The sequence below is a fragment of the Phocoena sinus genome, chromosome X, assembly GCF_008692025.1.
Source record: "Phocoena sinus isolate mPhoSin1 chromosome X, mPhoSin1.pri, whole genome shotgun sequence".
NCBI classification, from domain to species: Eukaryota; Metazoa; Chordata; class Mammalia; order Artiodactyla; family Phocoenidae; genus Phocoena; species Phocoena sinus.
Genome location: NC_045784.1, coordinates 11,344,700 through 11,365,357, shown reverse-complemented (window position 1 = coordinate 11,365,357; position 20,658 = coordinate 11,344,700).

Genomic DNA, 20,658 nt, shown 5'->3' with positions numbered 1-20,658 from the left:
AAACAAAAAAGAAATTACAAGCTCTATGGCGTGTGCTCCATGCTCCAAACCTATGGGATTTGCTTTATTATGATGTAAATTGCTATCCTCCACAAATTTCTATTAAGATGATCGTGTCAACTGATTCCTGCCCTTCCCCAAATATATCAGTGATTGCAACAATTCACACACATCTTCTGATTTGGAGGGGTGGGGGGAAGGGTAGTTTCCCCTTGTGACACACAACTTTATGTTACTTAATATTATGCTATATCCAGTCAAATTTTTAAAACATGCTAGTGACTGTTGATTGTATTTGTTGCATTATGTGGTGAGTACAATCCGCTAAATTTATTTTCTTTGAAGAGAGGTTTTTTTAATATATTTTATTGAAGTATAGTTGATTGACAGTGTTGTGTTACTTTCAGGTGTACAGCAAAGTGATTCAGTTATATATATTTTTTTTCAGATTCTTTTCCATTACAGGTTACTACAAGATCCTGAATATAGTTCCCTGTGCTATACAGTAGAACCTTGTTGTTTATCCATTCTATATATAATAGTTTGCATCTGCTAACCCCAACCTCCCAATCCTTCCCTCTCCCTATTCCCTCTCGCCCGTGGCAACCACAAGTCTGTTCTCTATGTCCGTGAGTCTGTTTCTGTTTCATAGATATATGCATTTGTGTCATATTTTAGATTCCACATATAAGTGATATCATATGATATATTTGTCTTTGTCTTTCTGACTTACTTCACTTAGTATGATAATCTGAAGAATTTTTTAATGTAAACTCTGGAATAATTTTCAGGTAGAGGAAAACTGGTTAAAATCAATATGTACGAAGGATAGGGGTTGCAGGTCCACCCCCTGGAGTCTCCACCTGAAACATCAGTAATACCATGTATCCATCTACACACCTGAAGCCCCCTGTGCACCCTTCTCCAATTTCATTTTCCTCCCTCCCCTCCCCACACAAAGTTACCATTCTCCCGAAATTGGTATTTACGATTCCCCAACTTTCCTTTATGTCTTTACCACGTGTGTATGTATCCGTAAGCAAGTCATTATTGCTTGCATGCTTTTAAATGCTACATAAATAGTATCATACTTCATGCCTTCCTCTACATCATGTGTCCTCACCCGGTTCTCAGAGGGGCAAAAAAGTCTTGCTCTTCTGCTGTATAAAGCACAGATGTACATACAGGACATAAACAGATAAACAGTATATCTGAGGTATTACAATTTCATGAGAGGGAATTAGGAATAAATGTCTAAAAAGGCTCACGGGGGAAGTGATAATGAAAAGTTTGAGAAACTGTTCTGCATTCTGCTATTTTCCCTTAGTTTTATGTCTATGAGGTGTGTGTGTGTTGATATATGCAACTCTAGTTTATTCCTTTTTCACTATGTAGGGCAGTCGGATGCGTGAGTATATCACAAATTATGTATCCATTCTTCTGTGGATAGCAGTGTCAGTTGCTTCTGTAAGTACAAGCATCCTTGAGCACAGCTCCCTGTGCTCACATTAGGGAGTTTCTCTGGGACACATACCCAAGTGTGTCATTGGTGGGGCTTGACTAGCAGCATATTCAACCTTGATGAATGTTGGTCAAGCAGTTGCAGAGCCGCCCAGATTCAAGGGAAGAGATACCAACCCCACCTCCTGAAAGGAGTTTCAAAGAACGTGCGGACATCTTTAATTTTTTCAGGGCTGGGGGCGCTGGGAGGGCCTTCTCCCCACCTCCATACCCGCACAGCACAGAAAAATCCCTCTATGTCAGCAATGCTCTGTACTTTCATCCAGTCACCAATTTCTGTGGACATTGTGTGTGTGTGTGCATGTGTGTGTGTATCCATCCTTAAGAGTGGTTTTTGTACATAGAAGAGTTTTCTGAGGTTTAGTGCATGTGTTTTAAAAATCAACATTCAATTTATTAAAGTTACAAATTCAAAAATCTAATTCCTTAAGTTTTTAAATCTTAAAATGTTGTTCTATGTATAAGTCTAGCAAAATTTAGGAATAACCTTTAAAAGGCCCTTGAGCAATGTTGGGCCCATTTCAAACTTAAGTGCCTTTAAGCATTTTTAACTAAATTTACAAATTTAACATATTCAGGTTTTTTTAAAAAAACTACAATTATCTGACTTCACAAACAAAACCTTCCAGTTTTCTTTTTTTACTGAAGTATAGTTGATTTATAATATTATATTAGTTTCAGGTATACAGCATAGTGATTCAATATTTTTACAGATTATACTCCATTAAAAGTTATTATAAAACAATAGCTATATTTCCCTGTGCTGTACAATATATCCTTGTAGCTTATTTGTTGAATACATGTTAGTTTGTATCTCTTAATCCCATGGCCCTATCTTACCCCTCCCCTGCTTCCCTCTCCCCACTGGTAACCACTAGTTTATTTTCTGTATCTGTGAGTCTCTTTCTGTTTTGCTTTATACATTCGTTTTATTTTTTAGATTCGACATTTAAGTTATATCATACAGTATTTATATTTGACTTATTTCACTAAGCATAATATTCTCTAGGTCCATCCACGTTGCTGCAAATGACAAAATTTCATTCTTTTTTATGACTAATACTTCATTTTATATATATATATATAATTATATACATATATATAAAATACCTCTTCTTTACCCATTCATCTATTGATGGGCACTTGGGCTGCCTCCATATCTTGGCTATTGTAAATAGTGCTAATATGTACATGGGGGTGCATGTATCTTTTCAAATTAGATTTTTCATTTTTTCTGGATATGTACCCAGGAGTAGAATTGCTGGATCATAACAATTAAAAACTTTAGGGCTTCCCTGGTGGGTGGTTGAGAGTCCACCTGCCGATGCAGGGGACACGGGTTCGTGCCCCGGTCCAGGAAGATTCCCACATGCCGCGGAGCGACTAGGCCCTTGAGCCATGGCCGCTGAGCCTGCGTTTCCGGAGCCTGTGCTCCGCAACGGGAGAGGCCACAAGAGTGAGAGGCCCGTGTACCGCAAAAAAAATAATAATAATAAAACTTTAGAGTTCTTAAGTTATGTGTATAAATCTAATAAATTAAACATAAATGAGATAATACTTAAGTACTTTAAATATTCTAATTTAGATTATAACTTTAGTAAAATTTTAACTGAACAGCACAAATCTAAATTAATTACTCAGTTACATAGTTTAAAATGAAAGGGCTGACCCAACACTCTAAAAAGGTTAAATTATTTTAAACTTTACAAATACTTAAGATTCTAAGTATGTATCAGTGCTTTAAAACAAAAGTAAAGTAATACTACTGCTCTGATTATCTGAAACACTTCTATCCTTAATTCTAAATTTTTCTGGAGTTAAAGACTGCTAATCCACTAAAGAAGTTTATGTCACCCCACAGCATTTGGGGATTGGCCAGGACATGACTGAATGTTTGACCACGACACCAGTTGAATTGACCAGGTCCTATTTATTCTTTTTTTAAATTGACGTATAGTTGATTTACAATGTTGTGTTCGTTTTAGGTGTACAGCAGAGTGATTCAGAATATATATATTCTTTTTCAGATTCGTTTCCATTATAGGTTATTACAAGATATTGAATATAGCTCGCTGTGCTATACAGTAGGTCCTTGTTGTTCATCTGTTCTATATATAGTAGTGTGTATCTGTTAATCCCAAGCTCCTAACTTATCCCTCCCCCCTCCCTTCCCTTTTGGTAATCATAAGATTGTTTTCTATGTCTGTGAGTCTGTTTCTGTTTTGTAAATAGGTTCATTTGTATGACTTGTTTTAGATTCCACATATAAGTGATATCATATTATATTTGTCTTTTTCTGACTTACTTCACTTAGTATGATCATCTCTCAGTCCACCCATGTTGCCGCAAATGACATTACTTCATTCTTTTTTACGGCTGAGTAATATTCCATTGTGTATACATACCACAACATCTTTATTCGTTCATCTGTTGATGGACACTCGGGTTGCTTCTATGTCTTGGCTGTTGTAAATAGTGCTGCAGTGAACATTGGGATGCATGTATCTTTTCGAATTAGAGTTTTTGTCTTTTCTGTATATATGCCCAGGAGTGGTATTGCTGGATCATACGGTAACTCTATTTTTAGTTTTTTAAGGAACCTCCATGCTGTTCTCCATAGTGGCTGCACCAATTTATATTCCAACCAACAGTGTAGGAGGGTTCCCTTTTCTCCACATCCTCTCCAGCATTGATTATTTGTAGACGTTTTGATGATGGCCATTCTGACTGGTGTGAGGTGATACCTTGTTGTAGTTTTGATTTGCACTTCTCTGATAATTAGTGACGTTGGGCATCTTTCCATGTGCCTGTTGGCCACCTGTATGTCTTCTTTGGAGAAATGTCTATTTGGGTCTTCTGCCCATTTTTTTATTGGGTTGTTTGTTTTTTTGATATTGAGTTGTATGAGCTCTTTGTACATATTGGAGATTAATTCCTTGTCATTCACATCATTTGCAAATACCTTCTCCCAGTCCAGAGGTTGTCTTTTCGTTTTGCTTGTGGTTTCCTTTGCTGTGCAAAAGCTTATAAGTTTTATTAGGTCCCATTTGTTTACTTTTGCTTTTTTTTCTTTTGCCTTGGGAGACTGACCTAAGAAAACATTGCTGCAATTTATGTCAAAGAATGTTTTGCCTATATTCTCTTCTAGGAGTTTTATGGTATCATGTCTTATATTTACGTCTTTAAGCCACTTTGAGTTTATTTTTGTGTATGGTGTGAGGGTGTGTTCTAACTTCATTGATTTACATGCAGCTGTCTAGCTTTCCCTACACCACTTGGTGAAGAGACTGTCTTATCTCCATTGTATATTTTTGCCTCCTGTGTTGAAAATTAATTGTGAGTTTATTTCTGGGCTCTCTATTCTATCCTATTGATCCATACATCTGTTTTTGTGCAAATACCATACTGTTTTGATTACTGTAGCTTTGTAGTATTATCTGAAATCTGGGAGGGTTAGTCCTCCAGCTTTGTTCTTTTTCCTCAGGATTACTTTGGCAATTCTGGGTCTTTTGTAGTTCCATATAAATTTTAGGATTATTTGTTTTAGTTCTGTAAATATTTCATGGGTAATTTGAGAGGGATTGCATTGTCAGTAGATTGCTTTGGGTAGTATAGCCATTTTAACAATATTAATTTTTCCAATTCAAGAGCATGGGATATCTTAACATTTCTTTGAATCATCTTCAATTTCCTTTATCTGTGTTTTATAGTTCTCAGTGTGTGTCTCTCACCTCCTTGGTCATGTTTATTCCTAGGCTTTTTAAAAATATATTTATTTATTTATTTGGCTGTGCTGGGTCTTAGTTGTGGCGTGCGGAATCTTCATTTGTCTTAGTTGCAGCATGCATGGTCTTCGTTGCTGCGTGTGGGATCTTCATTGCAGCATGCAGGATCTTTAGTTGTGGCAAGTAGGATATTTAGTTGCAGAACGTGAACTCTTAGCTGCAGCATGTAGTATCTAGTTCCCTGACCAGGGATCAAACCGGGGCCCCCTGCATTAGGAGCACAGTCTTAGCCACTGGACCACCAGGGAAGTCCCTATTCCTAGGTATTTTAAGAAGGGATTATTTTTTCACTTCTTTTTCTGATATTTCATTGTTAGTGTAAAGAAATGCAACAGATTTCTGTATATTAATCTTGTATCCTGCTACCTTGCTGAATTCATTTTTCAATTCTAATAGTTTTTGTGTGGAATCTTTAAGGTTTTCTATATAGAGTATCATGTCATCTGCATATAATGACAATTTTACCTCTTCCCTTCCAATTTGGATACCTTTTATTTCCTTTCCTATTCTGATTGCTGTGGCTAGGATTTCCAATACTATGTTGAATAGAAGCAGTGAGAGTAGGCATCCTTGTCTTGTTCCAGAATGTAACGGGAAGATTTTCAGCTTTTCACCATTGAGTATTATGGTGGCTGTGGGTTTGTCATAAATAGCTTTCATTATGTTGAGATATGTTCCCTCTATTCCTGCTTTGTTAAGAGTTTTTTTTATCATGAATGGATGTTGAATTTTATCAAATGCTTTTTTTTTTTTGCATCTATTGAGATGATTATGTGATTTCTGTCTTTTCTTTTGTTGATGTGGTATATCACATTGATTGATTTGCGTATGTTGAACCATCCTTGTGACCCTGGGATGGATCCAACCTGATTGTGGTGGATGTTCTTTTTTTAATGTGTTGTTGGATTTGGTTTGCTCATTTTTTGTTGAGGATTTTTGTATCTATATTCGTCAAATAAATTGGCCTGTAATTTTCTTTTTTTCGTAGTGTCTTTGTCTGGTTTTGGTATCGGGTGATGGTGGCTTAGAATGACTTTGGGAGTGTTCCCTCCTTTTCCTACTTATTCTTTGTAACAGCAACTTCAAAACTTGCAAATGGGGTGGGGCATAGCATCCTTTACGTGGTCATATTTTCAAGGTAGATTATACTCTGTCACCCCCACCAAGACAATTACGTCACTTGATTTAATTTTGCATTTCTTCAGCTCGTCAGATGTGTACATGTCTTTTACAGAGATATAGTCATGCATTTTCCCTCTAACTAGAAAAACCTTTATTTTTTAAACATCTTTATTTGAGTATAATTACTTTACATTATTGATTCAGTTGCTGCTGTATAACAAAGTGAATCAGCTATATGTATACATATATCACCATATCCCCTCCCTCTTGCGTCTCCCTCCCACCCTCCCTATCCCACCCCTCTAGGTAGTCACAAAGCACCAAGCTGACCTCCCTGTGCTATGCAGCTGCTTCCCACTAGCTATCTATTTTACATTTGGTACTGGATATATGTCAATGCCACTCTCTGACTTCGTCTCAGCCTACCCTTCCCCCTCCCCCTGTCCTCAAGTCCATTCTCTACGTCTGTGTCTTTATTCCTGTCCTGCCCCTAGGTTCTTCAGAACCTTTTCTTTTGTTTTTGTAGATTCCGTATATATGTGAAGCATACGATATTTGTTTTTCTCTTTCTCACTTACGTCACTCTGTATGACAGACTCTAGGTCCATCCACCTCACTACAAATGACTCAATTTTGTTTCTTTTTATGGCTGAGTAATATTCCATTGTATATATGTGCCACATCTTCTTTATCCATTCACCTGTCGATGGACATTTAGGTTGCTTTCATGTCCTGACTATTTTAAATAGTGCTGCAACGAACATTGTGATACATGACTCTTTTTGAATTATGGTTTCTTCAGGGTATATGCCCAGTAGTGGGATTGCTGGGTTATATGGTAGTTCTATTTTTAGTTTTTTAAGGAACCTCCATACTGTTCTCCATAGTGGCTATATCAATTTACATTCCCACCAACAGTGCAAGAAGATTCCCTTTTCTCCACACCCTCTCCAGCATTTATTGTTTGTAGATTTTTCGATGATGGCCATTCTGACCAGTGTGAGGTGATACCTCACTGTAGTTTTGATTTGCATTTCTCTAATGATTAGTGATGTTGAGCATCCTTTCATGTGTTTGTTGGCAATCTGTATATCTTCTTTGGAGAAATGTCTCTTTAGGTCTTCTGCCCATTTTTGGATTGGGTTGTTTGTTTTTTTGATATTGAGCTGCATGAGCTGCTTGTAAATTTTGGAGATTAATCCTTTGTCAGTTGCTTCATTTGCAAATATTTTCTCGCATTCTGAGGGTTGTCTTTTTGTCTTGTTTATGGTTTCCTTTGCTGTGCAAAAGATTTTAAGTGTCTTTAAGTCCCATTTCTTTATTTTTGTTTTTATTTCCATTTCTCTAGGAGATGGGTCAGAAAGGATCTTGCTGTGATTTATGTCAAAAAATGTTCTTCCTATGTTTCCTCTAAGGGTTTTATAGTGTCTGCCCTTACATTTAGGTCTTTAATCTATTTTAAGTTTATTTTGTGTATGGTGTTAGGAGTATTCTAATTCCATTGTTGTACATGTAGCTGTCCAGTTTTCCCAGTACCACTTACTGAAGAGGCTTTCTTTTCTCCATTGTGTATTCTTGCCTCCTTTATCAAAAATAAGGTGACCATATGTGAGTGGGTTTACCTCTGGGCTTTCTTTCCTGTTCCATTGATCTATATTTCTGTTTTTGTACCAGTACCATACTGTCTTGATTACTGTAGCTTTGTAGTATAGTCTGAAGTCCAGGAGCCTGATTCCTCCCACTCTGTTTTTCCTTCTCAAGATTACTTTGGCTATTTGGGGTCTTTTGTGTTTCCATACAAATGTGAAATTTTTTGTTCTGGTTTGGTGAAAAATGTCAGTGGTAGGTTGATAGGGATTGCATTGAATCTGTAGATTGCTTTGGGTAGTAGAGTCATTTTCACAATGTTGATTCTTCCAATCCACGAACATGGTGTATCTCTCCATCTGTTTGTATCATCTTTAATTTCTTTCATCCATGTCTTATAGTTTTCTGCATACAGGTCTTTTGCCTCCTTAGGTAGGTTTATTCCTAGGTATTTTATCCTTTTTCTTGCAATGGTAAATGGGAGTGTTTTCTTAATTTCTCTTTCAGATGTCTCATCATTAGTGTATAGGAATGCAAGAGATTTCTGTGCATTAATTTTGTACACTGCTACTCTACCAAGTTCATTGATTAGCTCTAGTAGTTTTCTGGTAGCATCTTTAGGATTCTCTATGTGTAGTATCATGTCATCTGCAAACAGTGACAGTTTTGCTTCTTCTTTTCTGGTTTGGATTCCTTTTATTTCTGTTTTGCCTCTGATTGCTGTGGCTAAAACTTCCAAAAGTATGTTGAATGATAGTGGTGAGAGTAGGCAACCTTGTCTTGTTCCTGAGCTTAGCGGAAATGGTTTCAGTTTTTCACCAATGAGAACAATGTTGGCTGTGGGTTTGTCATATATGGCCTTTATTATGTTGAGGTAGGTTCCCTCTATGCCTACTTTCTGGAGAGTTTTTATCATAAATGGCCTTGAATTTTGTAGGAAGCTTTTTCTGCATCTATTGAGATGATCATATGCTTTTTATCCTTCAGTTTGTTTATATGGTGTAGCACATTGATTGATTTGTATATATTGAAGAATCCTTGCATTCCTCAGATAAACCCCACTTGATCATGGTGTGTGATCCTTTTAATGTGCTGCTGGATCCTGTTTGCTAGTATTTTGTAGAGGATTCTTACATCTATGTTCATAAGTGATATTGGCCTGCAGTTTTCTTTCTTTGTGACATCTCTGTCTGTTTTTGCTATCAGGGTGATGGTGGCCTTGTAGAATGAGTTTGGGAGTGTTCCTCCCTCTGCTATATTTTGGAAGAGTTTGAGAAGGATAGGTGTTAGCTCTTCTCTAAATGTTTGATAGAATTCGCCTGTGAAACCATCTGGTCCTGGGCTTTTGTTTGCTGGAAGATTTTTTTTTTTTTTTTTTTTTCTTTTTGATATTATTTATTTATTTATTTATTTGCTGGAAGATTTTTAATCACAGTTTCAATTTCAGTGCTTGTGATTGATCTGTTCATATTTTCTATTTCTTCCTGGTTCATTCTCGGAAGGTTGTGCTTTTCTAAGCGTTTGTCCATTTCTTTCAGGTTGTCCAATTTATTGACATATAGTTGCTTGTAGTAATCTCTCATGATGATTTGTATTTCTGCAGTGTCAGTTGTTACTTCTCCTTTTTCATTTCTCATTCTGTTGATTTGAGTCATCTCCCTTCTTTTCTTAATGAGTCTGGCTATTGGTTTATCAATTCTGTTTATCTTCTCAAAGCACCAGCTTTTAGTTTTATTGATCTTTGCTATTGTTTCCTTCATTGCTTTTTCATTTATTTCTGATCTGATCTTTGTGATTTCTTTCCTTCTGCCACCTTTGGGTGTTTTTTGTTCTTCTTCCTCTAATTGCTTTAGTGTAAGGTTAGGTTGTTTATTTGAGATGTTTCTTGTTTTGAGGTAGGATTGTATTGCTATAAAATTCCCTCTTAGAACTGCTTTTGCTGCATGCCATAGGTTTTGGACCATCGTGTTTTCATTTTCATTTGTTTCCAGGTATTTTTTTATTTCCTCTTTGATTTCTTCAGTGATATTTTGGTTATTTAGTAGCATAGTGTTTAGCCTCCATGTGTTTGTATTTTTTACAGTTTTTTTTCCTGTAATTGATATCTAGTCTCATAGTGTTGTGGTCGGAAAAGATACTTGATATGACTTCAGTTTTCTTAAATTTACCAAGGCTTGATTTGTGACCCAAGGTATGATCTATGCTGGAGAATGTTCCATGAGCACTTGAGAAGAATGTGTAAGTCTGTTGTTTTTGGATGGAATGTCCTTAAATATCAATTAAATCCATCTTGTTTAATGTATCATTTAAAGCTTGTGTTTCCTTATTTATTTTCATTTTGGATGATCTGTCCATTGGTGAAAGTGGGGTGTTAAAGTCCCCTACTGTGATTGTGTTCCTGTCGATTTCCCCTTTTATGGCTGTTAGTATTTGCCTTGTGTACTGAGGTGCTCCTATGTCTGGTGCATAAATATTTCCAGTTGTTACATCTTCTTCTTGGATCAATCCCTTAATCATTTTGTAGTGTCCTTCTTTGTCTCTTGTAATAGTCTTTATTTTAAAGTCTATTTTGTCTGATATGAGAATTGCTACTCCAGGCTTCTTTTGATTTCTAGAAAAACCTTTAAACCTTATTCTTTTCATGTAATTCTTATCTCCCAAGCCCCCTTGACTCTTGCAGAAATTTAAAGCTCAGCCAGATGATATCTAATCTCTCTTGTGATTTTGTCTGACCATTTGATCACAAACCCCAAGGTTGTTCTATGGAAACTGATCCCTGAATAACGAGACACCCGGCCAACTCCACCGGGCGTATGTGTGGGGCTTCCATGCTGGGGGAGAACAGTGACCACGGTCTTTTTTTTTTTACATTTTTTTTTCAATTTCTTCATTTTATTTTTGGCTCCATTGGGTCTTCGTTGCTGCGCATGGGCTTTCTCTAGTTGTGGCAAGCGGGGGCTACCCTTTGTTGTGGGGCACGGGCTTCTCATTGTGGTGGCTTCTCTTGTTGCGGAGCTCGGGCTCTAGGCACATGGGCTTCAGTATTTGTGGCTCACAGACTCAGTAGCTGTGGCTCGTGGGCTCTAGAGCACATGCTCAGTAGTTGTGGTGCACAGGCTTTGTTGCTCCGCGGCATGTGGGATCTTTCCGGACCAGGGATCAAACCGATGTTCCCTGCATTGGCAGGCGGAATCTTAACCACTGTGCCACCAGGGAAGCCCCGTGACCCCGGTCTTGAACATGGAGTGGTGAGGATTTCTAGACACACACTGCAACTTCCCCTCACCCTGCCCTCCTCAACGAAGGCATGAGGAAAAGATTATGCTACTTTCCCAGAGCATTTCAGAAGATTGCATCTTTCCCTGAAATCGCCACACTTTCCTTTGAGAGTCAAGTTTACAAAATGATTTAACTTCCTTCCCTGACTAAGCAACAAAATGAACACTGACATCTGGGGGGTGCAGAGAGTAATTTACTGAATACTTTTCATGTACCCTTGCTCTATGCTGAATGTGTTTTACATGCATCATCCCAACTTCATGTTTATAGTAGCCCTATGAGGTGGTAACTATTCCCCTTTTACAGATGAAGAAAACTGAGGCTAAGAGAGGTGTATTACGTGAAGATGAGTCTGGTGATTCTCGGAGTTGATGTCTAAAAATAAAACAGGTTTTATCTAAGTAAAACACATTTCGTCACATTGGGCGATTTTCAGGGTTTTCATTTTTCATGTTTCCCTTTAAACATGAAATTTTTCTGTTAGAGGCCAAGCTGGTAGTATTTTAGGCTTTGTGGACCATGAGGTTTCTATTGCACCTACTGAACCCTGGTTCATTGTAGAGGCCCTAACAATACATGAATGAGTGGGCATGGCTGTGTTCCAATAAAACTTTATTTACAAACTCAGGTTGCAGTTTGCTGATGATGGAAATGTTCTGAAACTAGATTGTGGTGATAGCTACTCAACTCTATAAATTTATTAAAAAGCATTGAACTGTACACTGAAGATGGGTAAGTATTGTGGTATGTCAATTATACCTCAATAAAGCTGTTATAAACAAGAATGAGTTGGCTTCTGGTTTTAGATAGCATGAGAATATTCACTAGTCGCAAACAGCTCTCCTCACATAGAGTAAACCACCTCTTGTCTTTTCCTTTTTTCTTTTCAAATTCCTCCTCAATTTTTATTTATGATATATTCCTGTCAGGATGATCAGAAAAAACACCTAAAAGCCCACTGATGAACTAGATAACTCTGCTCACAAAAGAATTGGCCCTGTGGTTCCTTATTTGTATTTACCTTCTTCTTAAATATACTTCTCCTCAGGCTGAACAGAGGCAGCCAGAGCTCTACTGTGAAAGACAAAATAGTTCTGGAGAGTTCTTTATCAGCTCACATACAGAAGGGAAAATTCATGCTTATGGTTTGGTATCTATAACCTTGGCTCTAAATATCTGTTGTTCAAACACAGACACACTTGATCTTTTTGAAGCAATTAAATACGCACTATTGCCTGTTTTCATTTATAAATACCAACACATAATAACCAACTACGAATCATAACATGGTATTACTGTCCTTTTATTTTACCATCTTCTTAACTGTGTAACACATTTAAAAAAAAAACATTTCATGTACTTCTTTTATGCTTGTAGAATTCTAAAGGATACTTAGAAAGGTTTTGGTCTCCTCGGGGTGTAGCTCAATTGGTGGCAATTAATGAGGACAGAACGTGGAACTGCTTCCTTCAACTGCTTCCTTCAAGGGTGTTTTCAGCTGTGGAGTCATGGAAAAGCTCCTTGCAGTGTGAGTGTGGCTGGACCATGGAAAGTGCCAGAAGAAACACATCAGGCAACCTCAAGAATATTTAAAGTCCTGGCCCCATCCTACAAGCTCACTCAGGATAAAGCTGCAAAAGAAAAGGAACAGAGAAACTGAAAAATCATTGCCCAGGAAGAAAAAAAAAAGCAGAGGTTTTCTGTCATATCACGTGCTGGTCTATTCCTAGTGAGCCCTTATCAGGCTGTCAAAATGAAATGAAAGAAAACAGTCTCACCTTCATAATTAATTTCCCTGTTTCTTTCTTAATCTGCACTGCCCAGGCAGTTAATCTTTACTCTATATGCTTTTGTCTCCCTACGTAATTAAAATCTCCCTCTGCGTGAGAAGGCAGAGTGCCACATGCCGACTGGGAGAGCGAGCTTCAAGGCTGTGGGAGATGAAAGAAAAGAGGAGAGAAGGGCAGACAAGAAGGGGGAAGAGTTGGATGGACCTAGAGATGATCATACTAAGTGAAGTAAGTCAGACAGAGAAAGACAAATATATGATATCACTTATATGTGGAATCTAAAAAAATGATAAAAGGAACTTATTTACAGAACAGAAATAAACTCACAGACATAGACAACAAACTTATGGTTTCCAAAGGGGTTAGTGGGGGGTTGGGGGAGGGATAAATTAGGAGTTTGGGATTTTTGTTTGTTTCTTTCTTTATTGAGGTACAGTTGATTTACAATATTATGTTAGTTACAGGTTTACAGCACAGTGATTCAGTTATACATACATATATCTGTATCTGTTCTTTTTCAGATTCTTTTCCCTTATATGTTATTACAAGATATTGAGTATAGTTCCCTTTGTTATACAGTAAGTCCTGGTTGGTTATCTATTTTATATGTAGTAGTGTGTATATGTGAATCCCAACCTCGTAATTTATACCTCTCCCCACAATTGGGATCAAAATATACACATTACTGTATATAAAATAGATACCAACAAGGCCCTACTGTATAGCTAGCACAGGGAACTCTACTCAGTATCTTGTAATAACCTGTAAGGAAAAAGAATCTAGAAAAGAATATATATGTGTATGTAACTGAATAATATATATATATATATATATATATATATATATATATAACTGAATCACTTTACTCCTAAACTATCACAACATTGTAAATCAACTATAATTCAGTAAAACATTTAAAAAGAAAAGGGGATAGAGAGAAAAAGGAAAGGAAGGGGTGATGAGGCTGAGTAGGTGAGCAGAGTAAGGAAAGAAGAAAAGTTGGACTTTTTGAGAGAAGATAAAACATTCCAAGTCCTCCCAGACCAACCATGTGTTGGAAGCCAACCCAGAAATACTTTCTAGGACAGCCTTGCCTGGCCCATGGGTGATCCTGGTTGGGTCTGCCTACCACCATGTAGTATCCGAATGGATTTCTTTTCAGGTAAATATTCAAGTTCCACAAGAGTCGACCTTATCCCTGTCTCTGCTGAGTTCAGTTTCTGGATTCAACTGTGTTGATAGCATGGAATCCCAGCCTGCTGACTGCTTGCCAGAAAGGAGAACCACTCCCTTAGCAAAAGCTCAAAATTAAGAACTAGTATTTATATATCATTGCCAGCACACGCTACTGTCTACTCAATTCAGTTGCACATACCTTAGATGTTATCCTTGTAGAAACCAACTCATCGGAGATGTGTGTTCTTTATGTTAGTTCGGCTCTTCCTAGTCTCATTTACTGCCCTGAGCAGTAGACCATCAGGCAATATAAGGGAGTTGATCAAAAGTGGCTCAAATTGCTTCCTTGGCATTTGGAGGGGGCGGTGCCTTGTTTTTTAGCGCACAGCACATTGTTCTCTTTAGGACAAGCCAGCGCAGAAGATTCTTTCAAGACCCAGGGGCAGAGTCTATTACATATGCTCCTTCTAAACTATGAAGGCTCTTCAGTTTGGCTCAAGTTGGAATATGGGACCCAGCTCTCCCTCTCTGTCTCTCTCTCGAATTTATTTTTTAAAGTAGTTTTGGGTTCACAGAAAAAGTGAGCAGAAAACATAGTAATTTCCCATATAGCCCCAGCCCCACACTTGACAGCCTCCCCATTATTAACGTCTCCCACCAGAGTGGTACATTTGTTACAATGGATGAACCTACATTGACACATTATAGTCACTCAGACTCCATAGTTACATTAGGGATCACTCTTGGTGTTGTACGTTCTGTGGGTTTGGGCAAACGTATAATGACATGTATCTACCAGTATAGTATCATATAGAATAATTTCACTGCCCTAAAAATCCTCTGTGCTCTGTCTGTACATCCCTCCCTCCCTCCTAACCCCTGGCAACCACCGATTTTGTTTTTTGTTTTCTTTTGCGGTATGTGGGCCTCTCACTGCTGTGGCCTGTCCCGTTGTGGAGCGCAGGCTCAGCGGCCATGGCTCACGGGCCCAGCCGCTCCGCGGCATGTGGGATCTTCCCAGACTGGAGCACGAACCCGTGTCCCCTGCACCGGCAGGCGGACTCTCAACCACTGCGCCACCAGGGAAGCCCCTCCACCGATTTTTTTTTATTGTCTCTATACTTTTGCCTTTTCCAGTGTGTCGTATGGTTGTAGTCATAATGGCATATAACTTTTTCAGATTGGCTTCTCTCTCTTAGCAATATGCATTTGAGTTTCTGCCATTTCTTTTTAGCCCTGAGTAATATTCCATTGTCTGGATGTACCACAGTTTATTTATCCATTCTCTTACTGAAGGGCATCTTGGTTGCTTCCAAGTTTTGGCAATCATGAATAAAACTGCTATAAAGGTTCATGTGTGGGGTTTTGTGTGGACCTAAGTTTTCAGTTCATTTGGGTAAATACCAACGAGCGTGATTCCTGGATTATATGTTGAGAGTACATTTAGTTTTGTAAAATAGCCTCAAACTGTCTTCTAAAGTGGCTGTACCATCTCTTTTCACCAGCAGTGAATGAGAGCTTCTGTTGCTCCACACCAGCATTTGGTGTTGTCAGTGTTTTGGATTTTGACCTTTCTAATAGTGTGTAGTGATATCTCACTCTTGTTTTAATTTGCGTTTCCCTAATGATATATGATGTTGAGCATCTTTTCATATGCTTACTTGCCACCTGTATACCTTCTTTGGTGAGGTTGCTGTTTAGGTCTTTTACCCAATTTTTAATTGGGTTCTTTGATTTCTTATTGTCGAGTTATAAGAGTTGTTTTGTATATTTTGGACAACAGTCCTTTATCAGATGTGTCTTTTGCAAATATTGCCTCCCAGTCTGTGGCTCATCTTCTCATTCTCTTGAGAGAATAGTACTTCTTAAATGCAAGGCCCATCTCTTTAAGTGTGCTGGATGTTGGGATGTACGTTTACTGTATGAAATTTATCCTTACTTGCATATCATTTTTCCACCTTGAATTCCTTTGCCCTATTTCTGTGATTCTCACTGTTTATTTTCTTGACACAAATGGAATACATATGCACTGTAGAAATTATAGAAAATAAGGAAAACTTATCACCCTCCTTCTCTCTCGCTTCACTCCTCGCCCCTCAGTACTTCAGTTAACATTTTGAAGCAACTTTCTTTTTTCAATTTGTACAAATATTTAAAGTTTTTTTGCAGCATGAAATCATGTCCTAATACTCTTCTTAAACCACCTTTTGAACACTTTTCCCTGCTGTTAAGTATTTTCATACAATGTTATGTTTAATAGTTGCACAGTATTTCATCAGTTATTTAATCAACCCCATTTTGTCGGATATTTTATTGGTTTCCAAGTTTTCACAAAAGAAGTACTACGGTGAGCATACTTGTACCCATTTCTTCATACAGATTCAAATTCATTTGCCTCCTCTTTTATGTTAAAAGTAGAACCATAGGCTCTAAAAGGATGAATTTTTTAAAAAAGATTTTGATATTTATTGCCAAAATATTTTCTAAAGGGGTTGTATCAATTTATACATCTATTGGCAGTGTACAAAAATATCTGTTTCTTAACCTTTGGCCATACTATGTGCTATTTTGTTTTAATCATTGTTGTTTGTTAGACAAAAATGCATTTTGACGTTATTGCATTTTTTATCTCTTCAGTGACAGGTAAGGTTGAAGTAATTTTTCATTTTCAATTTTACATTATAACCCTTTTATATTACTTGCCTGTTAGTGTCCTTTGTCATATTTTTCTAACGGGAGGCTCCTCTTTTTTTTTAACTGGTTTGCAACAGCCTTTAGACACTAAGAATCACAGTCTTTGTCTGGCATACACATTACAAATATTTTTTCAGTTTGTCATTGTTAAAGTCGGTTTTGACATATAGAACTTTCCAAATTTTTACTCAAACCACTCATTATTTATTTTATTATTTTTGGCTGTTGTGTGATGCTTATATAATTGGAACTTGAGTAAGTGTTTTCCTGTGGCCAGAAATTAGCACTAGAGCTAAAATGCTAAGAGCCCCACATTGTTTTTTTTTTTCATCTTACAAAACTGAAACTCTTTTTTTTAATTTATCTTATTGGAGTAGAGTTGATTTGCAGTGTTATGTTAGTTCCAGGTGTACAGCACAGTGATTCAGTTATACATGTACATATATTCATTTTCTTTTCCATATAGGTTATTATGGAATATTGAGTAGAGTTCCCTGTGCTATACAGTAGGTCCTTGTTGGTTATTTTATATCTAGTAGTCTGTGTATGTTAATCCCAAGTTCCTAATTTATCCCCTCCCGCCCCCAGTTTCCCCTTTGGTCACCATAAGTTTGTTTTGGAAAACTGAGTCCATTCCTATTTTGTAAATAAGTTCATTTATATCATTTTTTATATTAGATTCCACATATAAGTGATACCATATGATATTTATCTTTCTCTGACTTATTTCACTGAGTGTGTTCATCTCCAGGTCCATCCATGTTGCTGTAAATAGCATTATTTCAGTCTTTTTTATGGCTGAGTAATATTCCATTGTATATATGTATGGGATGGCCAAAAAGTTCGTTCAGGTTTTTCCATAAGATGTTATGGAAAAACCCAAATGAACTTTTTCGCCAACACAATACCACATCTTCTTTATCCACTCCTCTGCTGTTGGACATTTTGGTTGCTTCCATGTCTTGGCTATTGTAAATAGTGCTGCAGTGAACATTGAGGGCCCCCTATTTTAAAGAGAATCATAAATACTTGGGAGCAGATGCCTCCACACAGGCCTTCCTAGGAGGGAGCTGAACCTCAGTGGCCACCCTCTCCCCACAAACTTGACCCGCTTTCCCAGCCGATGTTAGAAGATTGGGGGCAGGAGAGTCAGTGAGTCAGGGGAGCACAGTAGCTTTTTCCTCACCTCCTCCCTGAGCATCCTCCCCAATTCCAAATCCAAATGAAGGGCAGACACCAAGAGGACCACTTATTGCATGTGCCGGCAAGGAGAATGCAAGAAGAGACTGCCGTCTGGACACTGCTTGGACATCTACTGAGGCACAAGATGTGCTTCTCTGCCTCTGGGTTCCCTGAGCAAGGGAGAGGACAGTAGCCAGAAGACCCCAGGCAGCAGGAGAAGAGGGGCTGGTGAGCCTCCTGCATGCCCTTCATTTTGGTGGTCAGGTGACCATGAGTGATTTTACTGGCACTCAACCCAAGAGTGCTACCTTCTGTGAGAAGAGAGCCAGCACCATGGTGCCGTGGAGTGCACCACCCACGGCAGTAGCTGAAGGGACGACAGAAGAGAATGTGCTGGGTTCAGATTGCCGAATCAGGGACATATGCCATGAAGTAACCCTCTACAGCATCCTTCAAAGAAAACATCGGAGCACCATGGACAGAGCCCAACCATAGGACTGCGTGTCACACAGACAACTTAGAAAGTCAGTTAGTATTAGCCAGAGAAACAGCAAAACCAAGAGAAGGAACAACTGAGACCAGTTAGGCAAAGAGAGATTTTTCTCTTTCCTTCTCTGTCTTCATTGATGTAACAGGGGGTCATGAAAAAGGGAGAGGAGGCATCCCAAAGCAGAGAACCTTCTCCACTCTGGTTTTCCATGCTCTACATCAGCACCACTCTAAATACAAGGCATCTGTTATCTGGGAGAGACGATTTTATTGATGGGCTAACTCATTAGAAAGGATTAACATCTAGTTCATTGATACAACATGACACATTTTCTTGGGGATGGATAGGATCCTGTGGAAATGGACACAAGCCAGGTGTGTTTTGCTGAGGAAGAGAAATCCAACTCAGCCTGACGCTTTTCCAAAAATGGGAGGCAGAGGGGAGCCCGCAGACAAATGTGCCCTGTGTCCCAATTCTGGCTACTGCCAACCCTGGCAAAAATGGTTCTCTGCAGGATGCAAAAGTCAGGTTTGACTTGACGGGTTGTGAGATTGGGCACCTGGTGTTTTTTGACTGAACTGTTTATTCAGGGAATTCACTTTAAAGGTAACCCACGGAGCACCTGCAGTTGCCTGGCGTCTGTGTGTTAAGCTGGCTGATGACGCTTAACCCACATCAGGAGGCAGAAGTGATTGTTCTTCAGACAAAATAGAATTTTAACAGAAAGCAGTAAACCAAGATGAACAGGGGGAAGTGTTGGCTCTCATTCCCCCACTTCTCCAGAATCTGTCACCCCCAAGACAGCGTAAAGTGGACACGGGAGATCCAAATCCAAAGCAACTGCATTCTGTCCCTTTCTGTAGCATCGCCAAGGGAACCTTCTCCCTACATCCCGACTCATGTGCAAAGGGGACAGCAACACCATCCCCTGTCCTCCTAGAAGTTGTCGTAGTGCCTTCTTCACAGGCTGGTTGGGAGGGTTAAGTGGAATAAGGCATCTTAAGTACTCGTTATAGCACCTAGCATATAATACGTGCTCAATAAATACTATTATTATTGTATGATTAGCTCTGTTCCTGTTCCTCTCAGAATGACTTCCCACCAGCACAAACTCCAATAATCAATGAATCTCCAGTGCCTTAAAAAAGAGTGCCAATCCTTGTTAGGAGGGCACAGTTAACCCTTCATGATCTGATTCCATCCACGTGTTGAACCTTATCTCTTGTCACTTCTTGTTTCGAACTCTAGTTCTTTCCAGGTTGAATAACTTGCATTTTTTAATTTAATTTTTATTTTATATTGGAGTATAGGTGATTTACAATGTTGTGTTAGTTTCACATGCACAGCTACTGAATCACTTAGCTGAATGACTTGCATTTAATTGAACGGGCCCTGCCTCTGAGCACCAGCGAGTCCTCATATATTCTGCTTCCTCTGCACGCTACACCCTGGGGAACCCTTCCCTTTTCACATTCCCGTTCACTTGCCATCTCCTGCCTGCCTTCAGCAGCCGAGAGCCAGATCCCACGGCACACTGGATCTGTGTTTACGTCCACTCTGAACTTTACCTGTTGTCCTCGACTTTTTTACTTGTCTGTGCTTTCTTAAATTTTAATGGACATACAGACAACCTGGACATCTGGTTGACATGAAAATCCTGAGTTAGTACATCTAGGTGCAGCCCAAGATTTTACATTCCTGACAGACTCCCATGTGATGTGGATGCTGCCATTACTGGACCACACTTTGAGTACCAAGGTACTAGACAGTGATCTCCTTAATATCAGGAACCCCGTCTCCTTTCGTCTTTATATCCCCAACACCCTGCCCATCTTAGGGAAACTCTTTTTCCTAAAGGTGGTTGAATGAATATATGATTGAATGAACATACCAAGACACTCTGCCCCTAATACCCACTTGTGCAACAAGCTAGCGGCATGTTTCCTCGTCTGGAAAAGTTTTCCCTCAGCTTCCTGTTCTCTGCCCAGGACTGTGTTATAAAACATTTACTATCAATGAGATGTTGACAGAG